This window comes from Rhinoderma darwinii, chromosome 3, assembly GCF_050947455.1.
Source record: "Rhinoderma darwinii isolate aRhiDar2 chromosome 3, aRhiDar2.hap1, whole genome shotgun sequence".
In the NCBI taxonomy this organism is placed as follows: Eukaryota; Metazoa; Chordata; class Amphibia; order Anura; family Rhinodermatidae; genus Rhinoderma; species Rhinoderma darwinii.
In genome coordinates, this window is record NC_134689.1 from 219,179,782 (window position 1) to 219,204,555 (window position 24,774).

Consider the following 24,774-nt stretch of genomic DNA (forward strand, 5'->3'; position numbering starts at 1 on the left):
AAGTCCACCAGTCAAATAGACAGTTATAAACACCAATTATAGGCATCAGTGAAAGAATCCCTCATTACACCACTGTCCCTGTAGATAGCGCCACACAGACTCCTGTAGATAGTGCCACACACAGCCCCCCTGTAGATAGTGTCACGCCCCCTCCCAGTAGATACTGCCACACAGCCCACCCCCAGTAGATAGCTCCACACAGCCCCCCTGTAGATAGCGCAACTCAGCCCCCATGTAGATAATGCCATACAGCCCCCTTGTATAGACTGACAAACAGCAATCCCCCCTCCCCTTGTATATACTGTCACACAGCAATCCCCCTCACATTGAATATACTGCCACACAGCCCCCCTCCCCTTGTATATACTGCCACACAGCCCCCCCCCCTCCCCTTGTATATACTGTCACACAGCAATCCCCGTTCCCCTATTATATACTGCCACACAGCAATCCCCCTCCCCTTGTATATACTGTCACACAGCAATCCCCCTCCCCTTGGATATACTGCCACACAGCCCCCTCCCCTTGTATATACTGGTACACTGCAATCCCCCTCCCCTTGTAAATACTGTCACACAGCTATTCCCCCTCCCTTGTATATAGTGCTACACAGCAATTCCCCCCTGTATGTTACCACACAGCAATCCCCCCGTGTATATACTGTCACACAGCAATCCCCCTTCCCCTATTATATACTGTCACACAGCAATCCCCCCTCCCCTGGTATATACTGTCACACAGCAATCCCCCTCCCCTTGGATATACTGCCACACAGCCCCCTCCCCTTGGATATACTGCCACACAGCCCCCTCCCCTTGTATATACTGGTACACTGCAATCCCCCTCCCCTTGTATGTACTGTCACGCAGCTATTCCCCCTCCCTTGTATATAGTGCATACTACAATTCCCCCCTGTATGTTACCACACAGCAATCCCCCCGTGTATATACTGCCACACAGCAATCCCCCCTCCCCTTGTATATAGTGCTACACAGCCCCCTCTCCCCTTGTTTATACTGCCACACAGCCATTCCCTACCCCTATATATTACCACACAGCCCACTCAAAAAAAAAAGATTGTACTAACTTTGCCTCGCTCCCACGACGGACGCAGTGCTACACTGCCTCTTGGGCGGGACGAACGCGCAGACCAGCGTGATGATGTGACGTCATCATGTCAGCCTACGCAGGGAGTCTTTCCAGCGCCTTATAGGCTGCAGGTCTAACGTGGCCAGCAGCCTATAGTATTAATTTGTATCTGCGTCCTGAGGACGCACATACAAGTGAATGTGGCAGTCGCTAGCACCGGAGCCACCTCCGGTGCTAGCGATGCCACTGCATCCACCCGCCGCCCGTGACTGTGCACAGGCTTTAAACTTTAGTGAGCGGGCGGACTGTGGAAGGTGCGCGGTCGCGCAGCCGCGCACCTTATAGGGAACACTGCTTAACACTACATTATCTGTACTCAGAGAGTTATCACTGTGTTATCTGTGCTGTTACATAGGACTGCAGGAGACATCTACTGCATTATCTGTACTCAGTGAGCAATTGCAGTGCTACTTTACATCTTGTTATAAACGGGCATGGAGGCAGTTGAAAATAGAGGTAAAGTCTGTGAAAGTCGACAGATATTATGGAAACTTTAGTTCTTTGTCCACAGCAAGCCTTTACACCATTAAAACAGAGTTGCTCTACAGTGCTGCGCAACGATAATGAAAATTAAAAATAATTATTTTTCAGCTATGGTGGCAGATCTGGTGTGCATTCAGACACATATACAGTAGGTACTTTTCTGTGTTTTTCATAAGCTGTGTTTTTAAATAAAATTCTGTTTTAACTTGCTAAAATTACCACCATTTCCACCCGATTATTCATCAATTGCTGCCTTTTCCTCTGCAACTTATCTAAAGGCCCTTTTACACTGGCCAATTATCGGGCAAACAAGCGTTCCCGATAATTGCCCTGTGTAAACAGGTAACGATCAGCCGTTAAACGAGCTAGCGCTCGTTCATCAGCTGATTGTATCATTTTAAATGCATAAACTTTTATTGTTATCGGCAGCACATCTCCCTGTGTAAACTTGGAGATGCACTGCCAACATGAAAGAAATGTAAGGGGACGTGAGATCGGAGTAACAAGCCCTCGTCCCCATACTAACTCCTTGAAAAAGGAGCAAACGAGCGCCGATCAACGATCTCTCTCGTTGATCAGTGGTCATTATCACAGCTCACGTCGGGCCGTGTAATACTACCGTTAGCCTGCATGTTACGCTGAATAGCAATGGAGATTTATAGGTCATTCAGTGTTGATGGAACCCTAGGTAACAGTGATAAATCCGATGAACACTGTAAAGACTACCATTATTGGTTGTCACCCACTATCTGATACCCTTGTAGATCATTAAATAACTTAAAAATGGCTAAATAATGTATAAATAAACTTAACAGAAAGTAGACAATTAAGGGAGTTGTATTTCCAGGTACTTTTTTAATTAAGGAGGAAATGTTCAGTGTTGCAAATTGGAAAACCACCGATAGCCACATTGTTGGAGGGTGAGTACACCCTGCACGTGCAGTCATTTCTGTCAGTAGTCCACATTCCAGCTTGTCACGAGATTTCAGCGTTTGTTTAGAATCTGTCATGTTGTACAGCTGCAGGTTTCATTGCTGGATCAGGATTGCAAGGTTTTACTGGCATAATGTAAAGCTTCTCCGCAGCTGTAGTCCATTTAATAAAAGACAGGAAACAAGCCTTAACTATTCATACACAAAGGGATAGAAAACTGTTGTATGTTGTCTTTAGTGTCATGTAGTAGAATACAGACAGAAATGATAGACTTTCTAGTGAATAATGGCCAATGAACGTCGTGTTTTCTGTGATACGACCAACCACCAATGACTCATCAGGTCTAAATCTAGGGCGTCCACCTTCATCGTGTTGGCTATGGAGTTTGGATGTCTGACCAGCTTATTGTACTGTGATACTCCCAGCAATCCACCAAATGTTCTCCTAACTTTATTATTTTTCCTATTTTCTTGAAATTGTACAAAGGGGGGAAACAATCAATAATGTCGAATGGGTCACATTTCCTAATTCCAAAGCTTATAAAGCCTCTTTGTGGTTAGACTTAGAATAAAGCCTTTCCAATCTATACTGCAAGGATGACTTAAATTAAGAACGAGGTTTCAGTCTTGTAGTCCCTTGTTCACTGTTGTTACAAAGATCACTTTACCATTTTTAAGATATGTGGTCTGGATAACAAGCATCAAAGGTTTAATTCAAAGAGGTATTACATTGGACAACATTCATATTTATGGTAGAGAAAAAGTAGGAGGGAACCTCCAGCTCACCTTAGGGCAGGAAATGTTCAATGCCTATTGCGCCAGGATCCTCGTGTCGGCACACGTCGGTAGAGACACAGCGAGACGATGGGTGTGATCCAGCGCAGGAGAAGAATCATTCAAAATTCGGAATGAATTAAAATGGAAACTGGTTCCGATTTTATTGGATATAAAGTAAAAAACAGGGAGAGCTTACTCCCACGGAGGAAAGGTGGATATATGGAGAGAAGATAGGTGTGTGAAGCCTACGCGTTTCAGACGATCTCCTCGTCCTTAGTCATGGCTGAGAATAAATGATCTGACAGTTGGGGTTAGGGCTTATATCCGGTTTAATACAGGTGTGTTAGATTGCGGTTCAGGAGACTAAAGATGGAACGCAAACATGTGACTGGTCCTACATCAAATCGCTTCATCCGTCTAACCCGGGCACATGAGAATCACCGCGCGGAGACCCGCGATGTCTCTACCGACGTATGCCGACACGAGGATCCTGGCGCAATAGGCATTGAACATTTCCTGCCCTAAGGTGAGCTGGAGGTTCCCTCCTACTTTTTCTCTACTTTGAACATCGGCTTTGCCTCACGTGCTCACTTTTGCCCTCAACAGGGCTTCTTTGAATGCATGCACACTTATAGGAAGTGTCTTTTCAAATATGAAAGGTGGATATTCAAGCTTTTATCTTTAAATTATAGATAATTTTGCCAATGAAGATTTAATTCATTTGGTCTGAAAATATTTTGTGTGTTTTTATACCACGTGACACAACATTGACATTAATACGCTGTTACATAGTAACATCATGCACCGAACAATGGGACATGAAGCACCATTAAGCAGAGCGGATTTGGCGGCCCAAGTATTTGGCAATTCAGATAATGTGGGGGATAATAATCACAGTCTGAAGAACCTTTTCCATCAGGTTGAAAAACTCAAAATCCAGGAAGCAAAAGTGTGGTGGGATTTAACAACCCTTAATAACTATATATCTAAGAAAATGATCCCTCGAGGTCTGCGTATTAGAAAGAATCCTTCTTTTAAATATTCGGATGAGTTTTTTGCCAATTGGAACCAAACACTAACTGACTGTTCCCTCAAACTCATGGAACTCATCACGAAAGAAGAAGAGATTAAGCTTATAAGCTTAGAAACAGACATCCAAACAGTAGAGATACAGATTAATGCAGCCTCCAGCTCACCCGATTTTTCAATGCTTGAATCTCGTACTTCCCAGTATATCAACAAAACTAACCAATCATTAGCGAAAGTCAAAAAGAAAAAATTTCTCCGAGACTCAAGGGACTATGCTAACAACGAGGTGTATTCCTCTCCCTGTTTTTTACTTTATATCCAATAAAATCGGAACCAGTTTCCATTTTAATTCATTCCGAATTTTGAATGATTCTTCTCCTGCGCTGGATCACACCCATCGTCTTGCTGTATTCATATTTATGCTCTGGGATTCTCATTTATGAAACCACTCTCATATGATTCATACAGACAGTATAGCAAATTTATGTAACCTCATTTTGCTTCACATACTAATTATGTGATTACATATTAACCAAAATACCACATGGTGCTACGTGAAGATTGCCTTAAATTTTAGGATCATAGTAGATTCTACAGGAGGCAAGACCGTACATTTAGGTCTTTAACGAATCTCAATGACACCATCTTTACCCCAAAAACTTACCAATAGGGAATTTAGATTGTGAGCCCCAATGGGGACAGTAAAAGAGGACCTCTGTACAGCGCTGCGGAATATGTTGGCGCTATATAAGTAACTTAAATAAATAAATAAAAATTGTTTTTATTTTGTTTATTTTTTTCAAAGTTGTTTTTATTCATTTTACAACATTTTATCAACAACAATACAGCATCCACTCCAGTTTCCCATAATATATATGACATAGTACAGTCTAGTGGAGTGCCAGCCATGCGTCGCTACATTTTGCCCCCAACTCCGAGGCTCTTACTGCCAGATAGTTATCTGGTTTTCAGTCCAAACTCAAGTCTCTGTAGTCCATGTATTTGCTGATTATAGGTCATCAGCTCTAATTTGTGGATCCCATCACAATGAGCTCCCAGCATGGCTGCCAATCCCCCCTCCCCCCCTCCGCCACCTCCCCACAATTCATCCGCAGCAAGTTACATCAGATCTCAAAGCACGGGAAATACACTGAAGTGGCAAGCTGTTAACTTAACACATTCAACACATATAGACCCGCCGCCTCTCTCCTCCAAAAATAATATCTCTCCCCCTGCTCCACAATCCCTCTCAGTCTGTTCCATGTTAGGCCCCCAGATCTCCGGTGTACCGCTCAGGGCATCACAGTGGAGCTTCTCCTATCAGTATTTGTTTCTGGTACCATGTTGTTGAGTGAAAACATGTGCGTATAAATAAAAATCTTTAATTGGTACATATACATGTGTATATGTATACGTATAAATAAATGAGCTGCATTTGAACAAAGATATGAATGACTTTACTACTTCAGGAGGCATGTTTTTATTTAAAAAAAAAATTTTTTTAAATACCCCTATTGTAACATAAATGATGCATCCAAGCCTTAGGGAATGAATCAGAAAATTAACCAGGTTTTTATTATATAAAATTTAATATATTGAGGAAGATTTTTTTAGACTTGCGTTTCATACGCTAGTCTTAGTCTGAGTGGCTAATTTATTAAGAGACGCATGCCTCTTAATTAATCTTTTGCATCTTCTATTGTACGTGGACAGGAAAGTGAAATCTACACCAGCTACGAACTAGCATAGATTTCCGCCCTAATTTACGTTCATTTCTGGTATAAACTATAGTAAATTTATTAGGCCTCTGGTGGCCCCACCCCTCCTTCTAATCCCCACCCACTTTTAAAAAGCATGTTCGATAAAGGCAAAAAGTCGCAAATTATTGTGCAATTATGGCATGCGCAATAATTTGCAACTTTTTATCGCCATAATACTGGCGTAAAGCCATTCTTAAATTCCTCCATTTTGTTAAATTTTTTTGTAGTGTTCTTTATGTGTATCCATGTAAAAAGAAATCTTAAAATATGTTTACAATGGCCACCAGATCACCCAAAATAGGCTGACATTTCCTGTTTTCTGCAGCTCATTATCCGCTTTGCTGTGCAGACTGAGACATAATAAGGTCATCTCTACCATAAATTACTTTTGTTATGATTGTGTTTGGAACTTTTTGACAATTGTATTTCTATTATGCCTTTTTCTTATGTTTTGTGCCACATTATACAGTACAGCAGAAGATGATGATGCAATATAATGAAATAATAATAACCTAGAAGACATAAAGCTGGTCACAGTCTTGTAATTTTTGCTGACGAATGTAGCTGGTTTCTTTGGGATTCCCCAACATTCTCATGTCTAGGGTCACTAGTGAACAGTCACCTGACAGCATGATGGGATAAGACCATTAGATTTCTACCTGTTTCTATTGTTTTTCACTAAATAAATGGTCCCAGAGGTGTTTGACAGCCACTTTTCTTTGCTCCGACCATGGACATTATAGAAAGGGAAATAGCTCTAACTTTAATCTCAGTTCTATGACCAGCTTAGGCTTCGTTTACATCTGCGTTGGGGTCCCGTTCTGACGTTCCGTCGGAGGTTTCCGTCAGAACGGGACCCTGAGTAGACACAAACTGACACCGACGGAAACCAGAGGTTTCCGTTTCCATCACCATTGATTTCAATGGTGACGGATCCGGTGCCCATGGTTTCCGTTTGCCTCTGTTGTGCACCGGACCCGTCGTTTTTCCGGAAGCAATAGGGTAGTCGACTACGCTATAGCTTCCGGCAAAATGACGTGTCCAGTGCACAACAGACACAAACGGAAACCATGGGCGCCGGATCCGTCACCATTGAAATCAATGGTGATGGAAACGGAAACCTCTGGTTTCCGTCGGTGTTAGTTTGTGTCTGTTCAGGGTCCTGTCCTGACGGAAACCTCCGACGGAACGTCAGAACGGGACCCCAACGCAGATGTGAACGAAGCCTTGGGAATTAACCTATTGTGACATCGGCAGAAAGGTTGGATCTTCTTATGGCCACGCAGGGAAAGTTTAAATAAGGCAGAGCGTTATTTGCTACCTCTGCATACCATTAGCATTACCAACCCTATCCACAGTGGAGTTTTTCTAGTTTTTATCTACACGGGACCACCTCAATGGACATGGACGGCTTACAATTTGTCTGTCCCTATCCTGGCAGTTTTTTTGCAAAGGGTCCTGAGTAATAATTTTTATTAGATCTGAGTTGATCCTTATTGCCGTCATCTACTATAGCTAATATATCTAGTAGCACTTTTTCCAGAAGTTTACATCAACTAGACATTGTTGTGAGATTGTTATTTTGGTTCCTTGATGAATCTGTGACATATTAGGGGAAAAGCGCCAGAACCTCATAGTATTTTATATATTTTTGGTAACCCAGTTCACTATGCCATTACATATTTGGGCAAATTCAAATAGTTTTGTGGTCTGGCTTCCCAGTTGAACAATTATTTAGGATACAATTTATGTGTTGTCTTGCTGGTTGTTTTTTTCTTTTTACATTTCTTTCTGTTTTCACTGTGTAGTTATACCCCATTTCCCCCATACACCATTTATAACCCATTTAGGTTAGGCCATTAACAGGGCTTTTAGGGTTAGGTTGGAGATCGAGGTCACACCTTTCTGAGCGGGTACTCTGATTAGGTAGGGTGATTTTGTTAGGTAATATTAGGGTGAGTTGTTCGTTTTCACGCATATCGCAATCACTATGCCTGATTTACCTAATTGATATAGTGAAAGTTAAGTTACATTTTTGTACCTTTTTTTGACCAGTGGGTATTCTTTGTGAATGTAGTTTTGAAAAATAACCTCTGGCTACTACTTGGCCCACGGAAGACTTTACATCTATTTGGCTCTGTAAACCCCAGCTTAGGTCAACAACTAACATTTTAGGCCTCCTATATGTATATTTCTTGCCAAAAAGGGTAATGGTTCCTATTAAAGGAAAGTAAGAAACTGTCATTCCAATGAAGAGTATAGTAGTAACATTTTTCCTGTAATATCTGGCAGCACAGGCACCCTAGTTGTGTGTGTTTTTTTTTGTTTTTTATATATACAACTTATCTTGCCCATATAGGTTACTCATGAATATTGCCTGGTGAAAAGAAAGTGGTATCATTTGGTCTAAAATTTTCTAATTTTAATCTCTGCAATGGTAAGAGCCATTTATACCATCAACAATGTTAATTTTCTATGTATTAACTATGTATTCAGAAAATTATGTTGCTCTTATTTACAGTATTTGCAGTGTTAGTGATTTTTATCCGCAGGTATTTCTAGAATTTATCATAAAGAGTTGACAAAATTTAATGTATGACATATTCTTTCTTTCCTTCACCAAGATTTGAAGGCAGCTGTCTTAAGGAAATATTGCACCAATAAATGATATTCAAAGAAACAAATTGAGAGCGTGAACCATCCTTTTTACCTTTTCGATAGGGAAGCAGAGTTGCATTTTTGCCTATGGCAAAGTCTTAGGTCAAATTCAGTGATATTGCACAGCTGCACATTCTAGTGTGCTGGGAATATTTTAATAAGTATTCAGAAAAAATAACTTAAATTTCATGGGCACTTCAGCCACACAGGAAAAGATGACAAAACCCTGCGCTTTAAGGCTGTGGTGACAAAAACATTTAGAAATATTCCCCAAGACATGTACTACAGCCTTATTTCGAAGCCTGGGAAAGTTCAATACTTGAGCTGACCTCCTGATTAATCTTTCCAGAACAACAGGCAAATAAAACCATTTTTAGAAACATTCCCAAAGATCCTGAAAGTCATTATCAGACTGACCCCATGGTCATAAAGCTGCTCACTTTAGAAAGGATACCGCTAAGCCGGCTGCAATTTATATTCTAGCTTTAAAAAGGGACTAAAGAAGATATAAGCAAAACATATATTACCAGGCATTGCAACAACAGGAATGCCATCAGACTTGGACAGAAATGTTTTGTAACCCATGACAATTTTCCCACTGACATAATTATTTAATACTATTCTAGCCAGAAAACAAGGCAATCTAAAAAAAAGGCAGCCTGACACCATGGTTATAACTACAAGGGTAGCTGCCATAACAGGTCCAGTGACTGAAGGGACTCCATTCAGAGATGGAATTAGTGATGACTAAGGGTCCTATTAAATGGCCTGACGTGGGCCGTGTAAACTAGTGAGGATCAACGAGACAGCTCGTTGACCATTGCTGGTCTTCTCCTTTTAAAAGGAGCAATGATCGGTTATGTATGGGGATGATCGCTCGTTACTCTGATCATTCGTCCCCTTACATTTTCATCATGTTGGCAGGGAGATGTGCTGCCGACAACGATGTTTGCTGCATAAAAGAGCAGATCAGCCGATGATCGAGCGTTTGCTTGTTCATAGGCTGATCGTTGCCCTGATTATACAATGTTCATATGAACGCTCGTTTGCCCGATCATTGGCCCGTATAATAGGGCCTTAAGGGTGAAAAATTTACTGAAAATCATTTGGAGACCTAGGAAAGGAGGAAAAAAATGCATTGGACAGTGAATACCAAATGATCATAAGCTTTTTAGGTCCTGAACTCTCTGCTGAAGGAGGTGATAATGGAGTTAGGCCCCATCCCATCATGGTCCTTATGAAGTTAGGTCCCTGCCAGACACCTACAGTAAATTTTGTTTCAGCGTGAACAGAGAGATTAATGTGTATGGATTTTAGACTGAAATGTATTTGTATATCTTTTCTGATCTGAGTGTGGACTATATGGATGTGTCCAATGTATGCTATTTCACAAGCTTTAGTCAATCAATTATACACATAGACTTAAAGAGGCTCTGTCACCAGATTTTCAAACCCCTATCTCCTATTGCAGCAGATCGGCGCTGCAATGTAGATAACAGTAACGTGTTGTTGTTTTTTCAAAAACGAGCATTTTTGGCCAAGTTATGACCATTTTTATATTTATGCAAATGAGCCTTTCTTAAGTACAACTGGGTGTGTTTAAAGTTATGTCCAAGTGGGCGTGTATTGTGTGTGTACATCTGGGTGTGTTTACTTGTTTTACTAGCTGGGTGTTGTGAATGGGAGTGTATGATGCTGACGAATCAGCAGCATCCACTTCTCTTCGTTACCACCCAGCTTCTGGCAGTTCACAGACACACAGCGTGTCCTCGCGAGATCACGCTGTGACGTCACTCACTTCCTCCCACAGGAACTTCATCGCGTCGGACGCTGTGTGTCTGTGAACTGCCAGAAGCTGGGTGTTAACGAAGAGAAGTGGATGATGCTGATTCGTCAGCATCATACACTTCTATTCACAACGCCCAGCTAGTAAAACAAGTAAACACACCCAGATGTAACGAACACAATACACGCCCACTTGGACTTAACTTTAAACACGCCCAGTTGTACTTAAGAAAGGCTCATTTGCATAAATATAAAAATGGTCATAACTTGGCCAAAAATGCTCGTTTTTAAAAAAAAAAAAAAAGTTACTGTTATTTACATTGCAGCGCCGATCTGCTGCAATAGGAGATAGGGGTTTGAAAATCTGGTGACAGAGCCTCTTTAACAATTTCTGCATTCGGCTATCAAGGTGGTACGAGTAAATATAAAAAAAAATTTATAAAAAAAAAAGCTAAATGTAAATGTACCTTTAGGTTAGGCATAGAAAAATATATATACCAATGGTAAGCAGAATGTTGCAATATTTTCTTGAACCTTTCTTCATGTAAAATACATTCACAGACATCATCCCATTTGTTTTGGCTAAAATCTGAAAAAAATGAGCATTTTCCATGATGTCGATTAGCAGAGAAATAATTGACAACAAATGTAACAGTTTGAATTGGTGGAAAATGATGGTCTTATTCTCCAGAGAGTATTGGCACTAATAGTCCAATCAGCCAAATTATGAATGTGTCTATGGTCAATGCAGTCAATGTCAATATGTATTCTTATTAGGTAAGCGTTGTTTCAAAGTGTTTATTCAGTGACTGTTATCAGCAGAGTAGACGTAAACCAAACACAGCCATTGTTCATAAATGAAGTGTCGAAAGAAGGAGCGAAACACTTTCACATTGTTGAAACAACACAGTGAACCCTATTCTGAATGCAATTTTTTATTCCCTTCAACTTCTTGATGGTGTAGATATATTCAGACATATACTGTATGGCCTCAAAGACACAAGCTATTTGCATCTCAATTCAATTGTTCAGCTACTGTAATATCTTCCATTATATTTGATAATTTTGCGAAATTTAGGGTAGCTACTCTTTAAGTCAATATCTGACCCATTAAAGAGCCTTGAAACATGACTATGGATATCAGCCAAACCAGAAACACTCATCTGTAGACAGCTATTTCTTCTTGTAAGTACAGAGCAGAATTCTGGGTGAGATGTCTTTGACGCAGCTCTCTGCACCAGCTAGATCTCCGCAAGGGGAACCAGTCCCCCCTAGGGCTCTTTTATATCTATGGGTCTTTTAACATGGACAGATATTCTGCCCCGTTAACTACTGCCAATCAACAATAGAGCATGTCGATCAGCGCTCGTCTCCTCCAGTCAAACGCAGCAATGATCGGAATATAGGGGGATGAATGACGGTTAATACGATCGTTTGTCCCAGTACTTTTGTTTCTTGTTGGCAGCACATACCCTGTTTACACAGGGAGATATACTGCTGACTAGCGACCATTTTTCTGGCTGCATAAAAGATACAATCAGCTGACAACAAGCGTTTGCTCTTTTTTCGGCTGATCGCTGCCCAGTTTACATGTGATTGGGAACGAGCTTACATCATTGGCCCATGTAAAAGGTCCTTTAGAATATGAAAAACAATACTGATAGTGCTGACCACCAGCAGTTCTAGATAGCCAGTAATTCTGAGGGATATTTATCAACACAACCGGAAATAAAAATGGTGATGTTTTCTATATAGACCAATCAGATTCTAATTATCCTTTTATAACACAGGCTGGAAGACAATGGTAGACAGCTGATTGGCTGCCAAATGTTCCCATTGTTCTTTTCGTGCACATTATGGCTCAATCAGTTGTTTACGCAAAGCATTAAAGGTGCTATAAGGAATGGATGTAAAAAAGCTGTTGTATCTATGGGATGTTCTGACAACTGCTTCAGCGAGGAATTCCATTTACTGTGAATAGTAACATTTTAATTACGTGACCGTTTTTCTAAATAGTATAGATAAAGCTGTGCTGGAAAAGTTAGGAAAATATAGGAGAGGCTGGAAGCAAACAGTCACGTAATTCATATTTTGCATTGAGAAATACCAGTTAGCAAAGCGCTTTTAAACATTCAGTTTGCTGTGTTGGTGAGTGCAGAGAAAAAACGAAGATGTTTACGTCCGGTAATGCCTCATTTAATAACATAATGTAACACATCTGTCTACAAGACACCTAATGCATATAATCTGCTGGCGGGGATGGAAAAAGTACACATTTAATCTATTGAAACTTTTAGCTGTGTTGATTTAGTGGATTGAACTCAAGCAGTAAGAAAGCTTTTACTGTAGATTTACACTGCATTGAGAAAATCTATTTTTATTCTATTAAATTGCAAATGTTAGTAAACGGTGATATTTGCAAAAAAAAAATAAATACCTAACCTTTGTTGAATGTCTGACATACATAGTATTAGTAGGGAACAGATGGAAGTGTGATTGCAGGATTAGACTACACAGGGTTGGCTTGTAGTCTGTAACCATAGAAACACATTAGGCTACATAGGGGCTGTAGACAATACAATATAATGGTTTTAATCAAGACTATTTGAAAAGTTGCTTCATTTTTTCATTTAAATTTAAAAGCTTGTATTTTTATACATTTCTTTATTTGCCACAATATACCAGTCTCGGCATTAGCGTGTGTTATTGTGATAAATTAGATGTGTCTGGGTTTAAACACTATCCCTTTCATAGACATTTACTAAGTAGACGCTTCTTGGTATATAAATAATAAGCAATACAAAAAGAGTTCATTTATTCCTTCATCCTATAGCAGCAATTTCCTCTTGTGGTGACTTTCATAAGGCATAATCACATGTTCCCTATATCCCCTGCTACACAAAGTCAGATAAGGTCAATGCTTCATGGACACCAGTCCTCCAATCAAAGCAACATCATCTGACATTTAGGAGGCCAAGAAAGGGAATCTGAAACTCCATAAAAAGGGAATATCTGATGTATTTAATTTTAGTTTCATTAATGTTATTTTAGTTGAAAAATATTTTTTTCACATTTTTTTTTTACTTTGTGATCCACCATTTTGGAGACCAACACTTTCTTCCTGCACTATATAGGCAGTGCAGTAGGGTATGTGTGCTTTTGACTCTAACATTTCTGAGATGAAAATATGAACATTTTAGATCAAATTACATATAAAAATATTCAGGAAATTTCAGGGAGTTAAAAGGGTATTCCCACCAGGGACATTTATGACATATCCAGAGGATATATCATAAATGTCAGAAAGATGCGGGTCCTACCTCTGGGACCTGCACCTATCTCTAGAACGGGGCCCCCTAAACCCCGTTCTGCTGCTCTGTCTTGTGGCTGAAAGAGTTGAATTCCGACCATAAAGAAGGAAACAGCGTAGCTCTCTGAGATACGCTGTTTCCGTAAGTCCCATAGAACTGAATAGCTCGCGTGCTACGCTGCTTCCATATTTGCTATTCACTACTATGGGACTTATGGAAACAGCGTAGCTCAGTGAGCTACGCTATTTTCGTAACTCCCGACCATAAAGTCAGGAAGTGGCCGGGAGGCAGCGAGAGCAGAAGAAGGTAGAACAGGGTTTAGGGGGCCCCGTTCTAGTGATAGGTGCAGGTCCCAGAGGTGGGACACGCATCTATCTGACATTTATGACATATCCTGTGGATATGTCATAAATGTCCCTGGTGGGAAAACCCCTTTAATATAGTAAACTATATGGGACATTCATTGCGTGTGGAAGAAAGACGTTTCAGACTTCAATATGGGAAAGGGTTCTTTACAGTTAGAGTGGTTAAGCTATGGAATGCCCTACCCTAAGAGGTGGTGATGGCAGATCCTATGTCAGCAGTTAAAAAAGGCTAGATGTTTATTTACTGACGAATGCCATTGAGGGTTATAATTAAGCTAGCAATGAATGACGTGCAATTTATTGTGAAAGGATGGACTTGTACCAGTGTATTTTTTCTACATATGTAACTATGTAACTGTTGTGTATATATATATATATATATATATATATATATATAATATATATATATATATATATATATATATATATATATATATATATATATACACACTACCGTTCAAAAGTTTAGGGTCACTTAGAAATTTCCTCATTTTTGAAAGAAAAGCACAGTTTTTTTCAATGAAGATAACATTAAATTAATCAGAAATACACTCTATACATTGTTAATGTGCTAAATGACTATTCTAGCTGCAAACGTCTGGTTTTTAATGCAATATCTACATAGGTGTATAGAGGCCCATTTCCAGCAACCATCACTCCAGTGTTCTAATGGTACATTGTGTTTGCTAACTGTGTTAGAAGGCTAAAGGATGATTAGAAAACACTTGAAAACCCTTGTGCAATTATGTTAGCACCGCTGTAAACAGTTTTGCTGTTTAGAGGAGCTATAAAACTGACCTTCCTTTGAGCTAGTTGAGAATCTGGAGCATTACATTTGTGGGTTCGATTAAACTCTCAAAATGGCTAGAAAAAGAGCGCTTTCATGTGAAACTCGACAGTCTATTCTTGTTCTTAGAAATGAAGGCTATTCCATGCGAGAAAATTTTTCCAAGAAACTGAAGATTTCCTACAACGGTGTGTACTACTCCCTTCAGAGGACAGCACACACAAGCTCTAACCAGAGTAGAAAGAGAAGTGGGAGGCCCCGCTGCACAACTGAGCAACAAGACAAGTACGTTAGTGTCTCTAGTTTGAGAAATAGACGCCTCACAGGTCCTCAACTAGCAGCGTCATTAAATAGTACCCGCAAAACGCCAGTGTCAACGTCTACAGTGAAGAGGCGACTCCGGGATGCTGGCCTTCAGGGCAGAGTGGCAAAGAAAAAGCCATATCTGAGACTGGCTAATAAAAGGAAAAGATTAATATGGGCAAAAGCACACAGACATTGGACAGAGGAAGATTGGAAAAAAGTGTTATGGACAGACGAATCGAAGTTTGAGGTGTTTGGATCACACAGAAGAACATTTGTGAGATGCAGAACAACTGAAAAGATGCTGTAAGAGTGCCTGACGCCATCTGTCAAGCATGGTGGAGGTAATGTGATGGTCTGGGGTTGCTTTGGTGCTGGTAAAGTGGGAGATTCATACAAGGTAAAAGGGATTTTGAATAAGGAAGGCTATCACTCCATAATGCAACGCCATGCCATACCCTGTGGACAGCGCTTGATTGGAGCCAATTTCATCCTACAACAGGACAATGACCCAAAGCACACCTCCAAATTATGCAAGAACTATTTAGAGAAGAAGCAGGCAGCTGGTATTCTATCTGTAATGGAGTGGCCAGCGCAGTCACCAGATCTCAACCCCATAGAGCTGTTGTGGGAGCAGCTTGACCGTATGGTACGCAAGAAGTGCCCATCAAGCCAATCCAACTTGTGGGAGGGGCTTCTGGAAGCATGGGGTGAAATTTCTCCAGATTACCTCAGCAAATTAACAGCTAGAAAGGTCTGCAATGCTATAATTGCTGCAAATGGAGCATTCTTTGACGAAAGCAAAGTTTGAAGGAGAAAATTATTATTTCATATAAAAATCATTATTTCTAACCTTGTCAATGTCTTGACTATATTTTCTAGTAATTTTGCAACTCATTTGATAAATATAAGTGTGAGTTTTCATGGAAAACACAAAATTGTCTGGGTGATCCCAAACTTTTGAACGGTAATATATATATATATATATATATATATATATATATATATATATATATATGTATGTATAAAAACATTCATTCAGATGGGGTGTCTGCCATTACAGGGAGGATATTCTGACTTAGTCTTCAAGGGAAAGACAGTTTCCTACTTTCCATTAATAGAATCCATTACCCTTTTTTTAGCAAGACATATATAGTTAGTAGCCCTACCTATTCAAGGGCAAAGCACTACTTATTGTGAGTTTACAATCTATTACGGGACAGAGAGAAGAGGTAGGAATACTAGATGGTAATGTTTTTATATCAACTACATAGCAATACCAATACGTGTTTTCTATTTATTTATTTTATTTTAAAAAAGTACATAAAAAACTTTTGGAATGGTTGAAATGGATATGATATTGTTCTTCACCTTATTAAGCCCAGGCATTTAGCATATAGCAGAAATGAGCACCACATTTTAATTTGTTGGCATTGTCCCATAGTCAACCTGCCAAGTGCAATGCACAGTCCTATTGTACAATATAAACATACATATAGATTGTACCTTGTTTCACATGATTGAAGCATTTTGTGGTGTGTTTTTTATTTGACAGCCTTAATGCCATTGGACAAAAATCTGCTTCGCGTTTTAACAATGTAGCTTTTATTATTGTAATATTCACAGATCTCCGCTCCTCTGTAGTTTAAATCTGTTATCTATTTAAAACCAAACGTGGCTCCGAAGAGGAAGAAGAAGACATAGAAATGAATAGTCTTTCATTCATCATATGTGTGCCAGACGCAGGATGTGCCTGCTAACAAGTTGGATGAAAATGAAAAGCAGCGGGTTATATGTATTGTTCAATTACTTTGCCTTTCATAAGGCCAGAAACTGAAGAAGGTAGAGTCAGAAAATCACCAGGCTCGGCATTGTGGCATTTCTATAATTTGCAATGTGAGAGCCAGGCAAAAAGTGATTGATTCGTCTGGAGCCATTTTTATCACAAACACGTTTACAGATGGCTCATATGATGTGGTTTTTCATGATTCTTTTTCTCTCATCTACAAAAAAGTGAAGTCGGAGATATGACGAAGTGAGCTGGAGAATATGTTATATAACAACTCTCTCGACTTTAAGGTGTTGTTTGGTTTAGAGAATTCATTTTACAATGCCCTATTAGGGAATTTTTAGTTAATAAAGGGAGATCACCCATTCAGGATTCTAATAGCCAGAAGAGAGGGTTTTTCACTCTAGAGTTCCTTAGTCTAGGGGACCAGGCATTAAATGGACAGTCCTGTAATTTCAATGTGCAACACGTAATGCTAAATTTACCCATTTGGTGGCGTTGCAAGGGAATTGAACACTTCCCTTGCTGATTACAGCTGATCACTGGGGGTTCCAGCAGCAAGATAACCTGTGATCAGCTTAGTCTTGGGGGACCTTTCTGACAAAAAGGGAGTGTCTGTCGGGATTCTCCCTTTAATATAACCATTTAAATAATAGTTGAAAGGCCAGTGCTTTAATTTCATTGGTTAGAAATAACTTACATTTTACTAGTGACCATTAAAAATCTGAACATGTCCTACTGTGTAGCGGATACTCAATTTATTAGACTTCCTCGATCAGAAATGCTTGAATTCTTTATTGCTTAATACTACCTGCAGTTGAAATGTGCAGCTAACACAATAGAATAGCCCCTTATGCGAAACCAAACGTTACCATTCCATGACAATATGTGCTTTCACTGCTGAACATATCAATCGGAACTGTCAAGTGTACCAGTAAAGTTTTTAAACTTTTCATTTCTGTTTTCTAATTGAAAATATAAGCATGTTCATAATGTATAGTTATTACTGATATCCTATGGTTTTCCTCCTGTTGTTCCGTCTTCACTCCTATCTCCTTCTGATTTGCCTGCTGTTACTTGAGCTCTGCGCGCTCGTTGTCAAGAGGAATCCGTATCCAGCTTTAACAGACGCCGGATACGGATTCTAGGAAGAACAGATGCATCTTTGGAGCCATGCAGGAAGCGTGCGTGCTCCTCGATGCAGGCTTCTGTTAGCATAGAATAGCGGCCGTTGCTGGCCATTGAGAGACAAATACAGAAGCACGTACTTCTGAACGCTGATTGGAAGCCCTGCCGAGTGCGTTCATGAGCAGACGCGCTGGGCACAGTTATCTTAGTTCACGTCAGGACCTGGAAGTGATCACCCATTTGCACAGACAGCCATAGGTGAATGAACATCTATGGCTGGAAAAGGATTATGGCAGATAACTGCGGACAGGAGTAAGGTAGAAACACTTTTTTTTTTATAGCGTTTTAATTGTATTTCCCAATAGGATTAAGCAATGTATTTTATTCTTTTTGGACCAAACTTTGGAGGTACACTTTAAGTTATAAAGGGACACACCCTGATCAGCATGTTAAGTTACCTTGTATGACCAGATGGGATAAGTAGACTTAAGTGACAGAAATACATTTCCCACAACATTGCATAGCGTACACTAGCTTGAATTATTGAATACATGTTGAATACATGTTGAATACATGTTGGATGGGTCCACATGATGCTTGCACTACATTCTGATCCAAATGCAGAAAAAATTATCAGCCAAAGTTCAGTGTATAAAATCAACCCATAACTGACAACTTGTTGGCTGTTTCGGTAACTCCTATAAAAATGAATGTCGAGAGTTGCACACAAGCATGGCCACCCCTCTATTCATTCTCTGTCTGGACGCAATGGCTGGTAGCCGGGGCAGGGGTCAGATGACCTCCGTTTTGGAGATAGGTGCGGGTCCTAGAGTTGGGAACCACATCTATCGGAAATTTACGATATGCCAAAGAGGTTTCAGATGGGAATACCCCTTTAATCACTGCCTTAGACCGAAATGCTCCAATTGACTAACGAGTATTTTTTTGTACTATTTTACTTTTCGTGCCTATGTACTTATGAAACATTTAGAAGTTCACCATAAGTCTTTCATGGCTAGGAATGTCGATTCTACATAATCTTGTTTCTATAATTGATAAAATATAAAAAAGTAAGTGAAATAAGGATAAAAAAAAATCATAATTTCATTGAATATTTGTTGTGTAATGATATTGAGATGCTACATCTGCATTGAATTGTAAGTTTTTATTTCCGCATTTAAAATAAATGTTTGTGGCTAAAATATTACATCCTTCTCTTTGTTTGTTATTCTTTTTCTACTGAATACCAGCCACAAAAGCCATAGAAATAGTATATTGGTCTAGAGAGGACCCCAGGGGAATATTTGGAAATCCATTCTGATGTTCTCAAATCTCTTGACTATTAAGGAGATCTCTTGATATTCTAAAGAAAAGCAAATACTTCAGTAGATTATGCCAAGGATAAAATACAGAATGCTTCTGCAAGCCAATAGCACAACATTTAAGATGATTTACTGTAGATATGGTGTTCTCTACATTCAATGGAACAGAACATGAAAGCAAAAGTTTTCTCAAAAACCTCAGTTTCAAATGAAGCTCAATGACAGAACTCTTCATATGAGAGCATCTACAAGATGTTCTAAAGCTCTGTTCACATTCGAGACTTTATTAGGAGCCTTTTTCGCAGATTCTGTCGAAAATGACAGAAAAAAATAGCACAGCATACAGCGCTATTTTTTCCGGTAAAATGACGGACACCATGCCAGAAACCCAATAGACCTAATTAAAGTCGATGGGGTCCGTCTGGCACTGTTGGTACCCATCAAATGATGGATCCGACACTGCCGGGATTTCTGTTCTTAGGATCTAACAAAAAAAATTAAATACCAACAGAGATGTGAACTCTTATATAGAAGATCTATTGTGGGCATATGCTCCATTTTGGTCCCTTCATTTGGTATCCATAAGTCCATCTTGTAGAACCATGTGCACTGCTGACAAACCCGACTGCCGCAATAGCATCAACATTCCTGCATACGGCACCATTTGCATGGAGATTGTGGATCTCTTCAGCCACCCTGGCTCACAGTCCAAACAAATAAATTACGTGTATGATTAAATATGTGAATAATTGGCTACCAAATAGAAGGTTCATGGGACACATGCCTGTTTGTAATAAGGAAATTAGCTTGAAAGACACTTAATGTAGGATATGTCAGTTATAAGACGTAGAAGAGCTCCCACCCAGACAGTAAAAAAATTTTATTAATTTTTTTAAATACATATTAAATTCAGTTAATAGATAAAAAGGTTATTAGAACTTTATCTTTACTTTAGATTGATTGATGACACTGATGTTTAATACCAGGTAACTTTACCTTGCCATAGGTCAGGCTCTAACTTTCTCATTCCACTATACAGAATTATAGAAGAAAGGTGACGCGCTTCTCTAATGTCCAGCAGGCATCAGTAATATATCCATGACAATCTATTGTGCTCGCTTCAATCTCTCCTGGTAAAAGTGTCAAACCCTTGTAAGAAAATCTACAGCGAGAGCCATTGGCATGTCACGGGCCCTTGTGTTTCCTAACATTCCCTTCTTTAAACTGCTTTTGTTCTGCAATGAGTCATGGCGTCTTCAGAAGTTCCCATTTTCTAAGTTTGCTCTGGGGGCCTTATTAATGTCATCGGTTTTGCCACCTGGTGAAAAAAAAACCTTTCTCTCATACACTTTTGTTTTGACTGAGTGTTGGGAATGTTGTATTTACGATAGAAAGAGTTAAGTAGAAATGTGGACGGTCCCAGGAATGTTGGCGGTGGAACAATACTTCATTTCCCTGGATTCTCTCCCAGCAGTATGAAGTGATGACTTTGGATGGAAGTCTATTTCTTAGTATAGCAGCAGACAGCTGAGAAGTCACAGAATCGGAGCAGAGCTCCCCATGAGAAGAGCTCAAAGATCACAGAGGAATGTCTTATCCATTGTCTGGGGAACAGTGGCCATGAAGAAGTTTGTTTTTTGTGTAAGACACAAAGCTATCTCTCGGGACACATTTATCGAAATAGTACAGAAAAAAAATGGCCAAAGTGATTTTTCCTGTGTATTAAATTACACGTAACACTTTGAACTTGGCGGAATCAAAGGAATCGCCATCAGTTACCTGCTTTGCACCTCATCCATTACTTTTGATGGGATCAAGATGGCGGCTGTTCTTTTAAGCTTTGAGGATTTAATGTATAGCTGGGACAGCTTAGTATGGAACCTGACTTCTCGAGCACTGCGTTCATGCCGGAATGGAAACTTTAGGGTCCTGCACATGATGTTGAAACCTTGGTGCATTTCCAGGGCAGTTTATCAGGTGGGAATTTCCATTTTAAAGTAAATGAAGTGAAATATTATTGGTTCTAAGTGTAACTGAACTGTTCGTCACATTGTGTTAACCATCATTTAGTGCAATGCTTTGACAACTTTAATACATTGTAGTCTTGTCTGAGTGTTACCATTGTTATTAATATACCTCAACTTTGATGGACCTACAATAATATTTTAAGGGATTGCATAAATAGCAGTTCCCTTTTTGATATTTTTGGTGTACTTGAGGGGGGCTTGAACTATTGAATTTGAAGGGCTTTTCCTGTTTTCCGTAAATAAGGCTTCATTGTTGTATAATGAAAAGTACTGTAACTTTTTTTAAATACTTTACATTCAAAACGTCTGCTTGATGTCAATGAATGGAAATTCTTGTTTACATCCAGAGGCTGAAAACCTGTCCTGATCAGGCGCATAGCTAGTGTCAATTTATCAGAGCTCTCCGGTATAATGAGCCATACACTAGCATTGGGTGGATATGATCAGGGTAGGTTTTCAGCCTGTAGGTATTAACAAGAAGGTTTCCATTCACTAACAGTAAGCAGAGTTCTTGAAAATGGTGAGAAATCTCAATACAAAGTATTTTTAGAAAGTTTCATAAATTTCATCACTAACTTGCTTTAGATAAAAGGGGAAAAACCTTTAAATATATCTGTCCATGGAAAAGTAGCTATAGGTTTAGAAAACAGTCTGACTGCTGACAAGGAAGAAACAAGGAGTTAGAAGAATACAAATGTGTGATTCCTGTTTATGTAGATATCTAGTATATTACTTTATATTTTCAACGGTGGACATACACATTAAAGAGAATATTTTATTCTGGAATACATAGGGCTAAAACATAGGTGTTCATATATATATAGTTATATATATAGTTACCTGAAAATCCAGAGCTCAGACACCTATAGCCAGGCAAGTCATTGCACAGATTGTTTTCCATTATAAACCAATGTATGCTTGTAAATCTGCACTTGTGGAGGAGCCTATTACTCTATTACTCTATTATTCTATTACTCTTTTACTCTTTTACTCTTTTACTCTTTTACTCTATTACTCTATTACTCTATTACTCTATTATTCTATTACTCTTTTACTCTTACTCTTTTACTCTATTACTCTATTACTCTATTATTCTATTACTCTTTTACTCTTTTACTCTTTTACTCTTTTACTCTATTACTCTATTACGCTATTACTCTTTTACTCTATTACTCTTTTACTCTATTACTCTTTTACTCTATTACTCTTTTACTCTTTTACTTAGAGCATGTAATGTTAGTTTTACCTTGTGTAAGAATCCTTCCTTGAATATTTTAATACTTACAATTGTTAATGTCTCTTGCTTTTTCCGGAAAACACATGTAGACAATATGCAAATACTCGGTTCCTTTAGGGAATAAATGGCAGGATTTCCACATTTATTTGACACATACTGCTTTAATATATGAATGTTTCCAATACTTAATACTAACGTCTGGAGTTATGTGCTGGATGTATTGGTTTATTTTATTACTGCCAATATTTGTTTCAATTGTCAGATGGAGAAGAATTACATTGTTTGCCAATACTTTTGGAAATAATTCAGAGTCATGGAGACTGTGGTGCTCCAACGTTAAATCATAGACTAAATTTGTCCCAAAAGAAATGGCCATGGCGTCTCGAAATAGGATTCTAAAGCATGTAAATTCCATGCAGCCGGATGTGACATCATCCCAGTTCATCCTTGCTTGCGGAATAGGGAAACTGTACCCATAAATCTTTCATGAATCCTGTCATTTGGGTTTATGGTGAATAAATAGTTCCGTAAGCGTTATCATTTACACAGAGACATAAGAAACAAACAGCGTCACACAATGTAACCATAATAAATTATGCTAAAATGATAAATGATTGGAGTGTGAATCAGTGATGTCCTCAGACGTTTCATTTAGTTCTTCCCATGTTAGGATTTTAGAAGTGTATGATAAAAGGTATTTTATGAGCAGAACTTTGCATTCTTCATGACACTATTTCCTCTTTGACTTCAAACTGGTCTTAAAGGGGTTGTCTAACAAAGACAGCCCCTTTCCTTATTCTCACGCCCCTGGGAAACAGCTGCTTTTGCTGTGGGAAGTTTTTGTCAGCTATACAGATCCCCCGCAGCATCAGATGAATGGCTGTGCAAGTAATACATGGAGGGTTTGAGCCCGCCAGAGCAAGAGCTACTGTTTGTTGGCATCTCTCTGCTCTGAATCATAGAGGGGGACCCTCCTCTTTAATGTCCATGTGCCCTAATAAGACATATGGACAGGGGTTGTCATTGTGAGACAACCCTTTTAATGTTTAAAAATGTTCCTAAATTCAAAGAATTTTAGTAAGTCATAATCAAATCATATTGGAACCATAGACGTAACAGTTATCATTCTGCATGTTTTTTATGTGCAGTGTTGTGTGGAACATTTTTATTTTTATGGCCAGCTGGAGTTTAGATGGCAAGTGAAAATAGTCAATGGTATATAGAGTATGCTCCGGGGTCTACTCTACAGAGAAAGGTTGAAGGGTAAGCCGTCATTTTTGAGCTTAGCACAGCCAGGCTGAGTGTTACCACACACACCAAGTGACTATATACAGGTGTTAATATTAGCATTATTTATTTATCAGACATTACACTTTTGTCATAGTAAAATGGCACATCATTACTAGTTAAAGAAGTATTTAGTCTATTGTGTGATCCAAGTACTGAGTTCATGTAGCATTGCTGGATGGACATACTGTATTATTCTTTCTTGAGCAGGAGACTATGAGCTAGGGTTTTCCATTCACGGAGGTTACGTAATAACACATACACACCCAAAGTATAGTCACAGATATTCCTTTTGCAAAGCAAGTTAATTTTAGTTCATTAAGGTGATGAGGCTGTGTTACTTTCAGCATTAAAAAGGTTTCCCCATAATCATTGTTTATCACCTATCCACAGGATAGGAGATAAATATCTGAGCAGTGGGGGTCCGACCGCTGGGACAACCATCGATCATGAGAACGGGCTAACCTTGCCGTTCCTGGGTGCCCCATAGGAATGGAGTGGTATTGCGCATGCTCGACCACCGCTCTATTCATTTCTATGGGGCTGCCGAGTGCTATCTTAATTAATGAAAGAAATTAATAGAACGGTGGCTGAGCTTGCGCACTACCGCTCCATTCCTATGAGGCGTCCAGGAACAGCATGATA

At 39.3% G+C, this 24,774-nt stretch overlaps 1 protein-coding gene across 2 annotated transcripts in view; it reads left to right on the forward strand.

Moving 5' to 3' along the window:
- FRMD4A (FERM domain containing 4A) overlaps positions 1 to 24,774 on the forward strand; it is a 383,316-nt gene that overhangs the window by 137,547 nt on the left and 220,995 nt on the right. The window lies entirely within an intron of this gene.